This window comes from Egretta garzetta, unplaced genomic scaffold (assembly GCF_000687185.1).
Source record: "Egretta garzetta isolate BGI_Z169 unplaced genomic scaffold, ASM68718v1 scaffold843, whole genome shotgun sequence".
In the NCBI taxonomy this organism is placed as follows: domain Eukaryota; kingdom Metazoa; phylum Chordata; class Aves; order Pelecaniformes; family Ardeidae; genus Egretta; species Egretta garzetta.
Window position 1 is genome coordinate 585,795 of NW_009259176.1, and position 4,289 is coordinate 590,083.

Genomic DNA, 4,289 nt, shown 5'->3' on the forward strand with positions numbered 1-4,289 from the left:
AGCTACAATTCAGTCACATTTCAAGGTCACAACTGATTTTTATTCTGGATGTATATTTTTCTTTGCTTTTGAATATTCACTCTGGTTTCATCTCATACTACCTCTCATTCTTCATCTTCCATTATCTCTAATGGGATAGTTCATTGTATTCAGCTTAGCACAGTATGATTGCATTTTATTTTAGAATTTATTGTACTGCATTCCCTGCATTATAAATTATTAAAAATGTAATTTTTTATCAAAGTTCTCAGATTATATTAAGGACTTCAGAAATGTTAATGATTATGAGATTTAGAAAACACAGTGGAAACAAATCATAGTTCAACACTAACATTGGTCCGTATCACCACCTTTTGGTTTATTCCCCAAAGATTGTCAAAAGTCCCCTGCATTTATGTTTTAACGTCACAGTCTGCCATTCTGGCTAATCGACATCCAGATTAGACACTTATCCAGACTGATATTGTTTGTAGAAATTAGGTGCTTAAAATTGTGATAAACTGAATAGCGAACCACTAAAAAAATAAGTAAAACCCAAAAGGTCAGAGCACTTCTTAAATTATTGTTCCTCTTCAAGGCTTGAATCCTGTATGCTTTGTGAAGAGACTGAACCTGCATCTCCCAAAGGAATACTCTAAGCTATAAATTTGAGTCATGCTCGCTCTCAAATTTATTTCATCTTAGGTTTTTACAGTTGGACATATTGAAAAACTGGACATGTTTGTTTGAACGCCCTCAAACACAGAGACTGAAATCACATCTTTTAGACTCTACAGAAATATTCTGAAGCTAAAATTCTGAGTAGAAACAGGAATCATAATGTGTTTAAAGAAGGTTCTATATTTTTAGAAGCCCTATGTTGAGATATTCTTAGAGCACTTTTATCAGATCAGACCCTGTCAATAGAAGACAGGCAGAAAAGTGTCTTTTTTATGACTTCTGACGGTCCTTAGGGCAAATTAGATCCTAAACACCAGAAAGTATATACAGGGGGTGAATTTTAGGGACCTAAGAACCTTCAGTGTCAGAAGCTAGGGCCACTGCAGTATTTAGGTGTTTCTGAGGTCAGCTGACATATGAAGGACATGAGTCAATTCTGCATTCAGATATCTAATCTTTCTGAGGTACCATCACACATGAGTAAGTTATTAGATGGATCTGGGCTAGTTAGCCATAGAGAATTGGTACACCAAACATGTGTAGCTGCTATACAGATTTCCTAAAAGCCCTCTATAAATTTTCATTCCTGGAAAGGAAAAATAAAAGTTTATCTATACTTTAGGGTTTCTGCTTATGCTCAACCTGAACCTCATGTATGCAAGGGCAGTGAAGAGCGTGGAGGAATTCAGAATTTACCTTCCTATTAAGTCCTGACAATAAGTGTCTGCTACAGAGGAAAGGAGTGAACTGATCTGTAAATCATATTAAAATATGCCAGGTAGCCTGTTAGTGTATTGCAACAGTGTTAGTGTGCCCACAGTTAAACTGATCTCCAGATTTGGAGTTAAAAGGGGGATTTTTCCTCTTGTCTTGCTGACAGATATTTATATTTTATTGATACTGGATATTTTGCATATGCTTTCTTCTGTAGTATGGGAGATTAACTGCTTCCTTGATTTATCTGGTTGTCTTATTTATAAAATTCCTGCTAAAGCGGGGACTTAGGATACCAGGAATGCTCCTCATCTCCTGCTGTTTTCTAATGGCAAATTAGAATTCTGAGTTTGTGCTTGTAATTGTGGGACCTAGGTTTGCTACAGAGTACAGGTTAGTGGATGGTACATGAGGGAATGTGGACTGGATGTTACAGACAAAAGTCAAAACTAAAATGTGTTATGAGGTCTATGATTGAGAAAAACTGGACTCAGATGATCTAGAAGATCCCTACTAGGCAAACATTCCTAAACTCCATTTTCTGGCCACTTCTGAATCATTCCCAGGAAGCCAAAGACACAGAAAGAAGAGAAATAAGAAATTTAAAAGTAGGTACAGCCTTAAAACAGTTTCTTCTGCACTACCAGAGACAGAGGCAACAAAGGGAACCTAGTGGTTGGTGTCTATTATAGGCCACCAGATCAAGAGGAGCCAACTGATGAAGCATTCTTTCTCCAGCTCCAGAAGGCTTCATGCTTGCAGGGTCTCATCCTGCTGGGGGACTTCAACCACACTGACATCTGCTGGAAAAGCAAAACAGCAAGCTGTAGGCAATCCAGCAGGTTTCTTGAATACATTGAGGACAACTGCTTAAGCCAGGTAATAGACACCCCTACCTGAGGGGATGCGATACTGGACCTGGTGGTCACCAATGCAAGTGAGCTCGTCGGAGATGTCAAGATCGGAGGCAGCCTGGGCTGCAGTGACCACGCGCTGGTGGAGCTCACGCTCCTGAGGGAAATGGGAATAGCGAAGAGTTTAGTCAGAAGCCTAAATTTAAGAAAGCAAAATTCCAGCTCTTCAAGGAGATAGTCAGAAGGACTCCCTGGGGAACGGCCCTCAGGGACAGGGGAACAGAACAGAGCTGGCAGATCTTTAAGGATGTGTTCCACAGAGCGCAAGAGCTCTCGATCCCTAGGTGTAAGAAATCGGGCAAAGAAAGGAAGAGACCGGCATGGCTGAGATGAGAGATGCTGGTCAAACTAAAGAGGAAGAGGGAACTGCACAGGCGGTGGAAGCAGGGACAGGCATCCTGGGAAGAGTATCTTCTGTAGTATGGGAGATTAACTGCTTCCTTGATTTATCTGGTTGTCTTATTTATAAAATTCCTGCTAAAGCGGGGACTTAGGATACCAGGAATGCTCCTCATCTCCTGCTGTTTTCTAATGGCAAATTAGAATTCTGAGTTTGTGCTTGTAATTGTGGGACCTAGGTTTGCTACAGAGTACAGGTTAGTGGATGGTACATGAGGGAATGTGGACTGGATGTTACAGACAAAAGTCAAAACTAAAATGTGTTATGAGGTCTATGATTGAGAAAAACTGGACTCAGATGATCTAGAAGATCCCTACTAGGCAAACATTCCTAAACTCCATTTTCTGGCCACTTCTGAATCATTCCCAGGAAGCCAAAGACACAGAAAGAAGAGAAATAAGAAATTTAAAAGTAGGTACAGCCTTAAAACAGTTTCTTCTGCACTACCAGAGACAGAGGCAACAAAGGGAACCTAGTGGTTGGTGTCTATTATAGGCCACCAGATCAAGAGGAGCCAACTGATGAAGCATTCTTTCTCCAGCTCCAGAAGGCTTCATGCTTGCAGGGTCTCATCCTGCTGGGGGACTTCAACCACACTGACATCTGCTGGAAAAGCAAAACAGCAAGCTGTAGGCAATCCAGCAGGTTTCTTGAATACATTGAGGACAACTGCTTAAGCCAGGTAATAGACACCCCTACCTGAGGGGATGCGATACTGGACCTGGTGGTCACCAATGCAAGTGAGCTCGTCGGAGATGTCAAGATCGGAGGCAGCCTGGGCTGCAGTGACCACGCGCTGGTGGAGCTCACGCTCCTGAGGGAAATGGGAATAGCGAAGAGTTTAGTCAGAAGCCTAAATTTAAGAAAGCAAAATTCCAGCTCTTCAAGGAGATAGTCAGAAGGACTCCCTGGGGAACGGCCCTCAGGGACAGGGGAACAGAACAGAGCTGGCAGATCTTTAAGGATGTGTTCCACAGAGCGCAAGAGCTCTCGATCCCTAGGTGTAAGAAATCGGGCAAAGAAAGGAAGAGACCGGCATGGCTGAGATGAGAGATGCTGGTCAAACTAAAGAGGAAGAGGGAACTGCACAGGCGGTGGAAGCAGGGACAGGCATCCTGGGAAGAGTACAGAGACACTGCCTGGTTGTGTAGGGATGGGGTCAGGAAGGCCAGGGCACAGCTGGAACTAAACTTGGCAAGCGATGCAAAGAATAACAAGAAGGGTTTCTACAGGTATGTCAGCTGGAAAAGGATGGTTAAAGAAAGCGTACCCCCGCTGATGAGAGAGACTGGCAAACTGGTAACAGCAGATGAGGAGAAGGCTGAGGTACTCAACAAATTTTTTGCCTTGTTCTTCACTGGCAACCTCTCTCCTCACCCCTCACAAGTCAATGGACGTCATGAGGGGGACCAGGAGGGTATAATCCCTCCCACTGCAAGAGAAGATCAGGTTCGTGACCACCTGAGGAACCTGAATGCATATAAGTCCATGGGACCTGATGAGATGCATCCCAGAGTCCTGAGGGAATTGGCCGATGTAGTCGCCAAGCCACTCTCCATGATATTTGAAAAGTCATGGCAGTCAGGTGAAGTCCCTGGTGA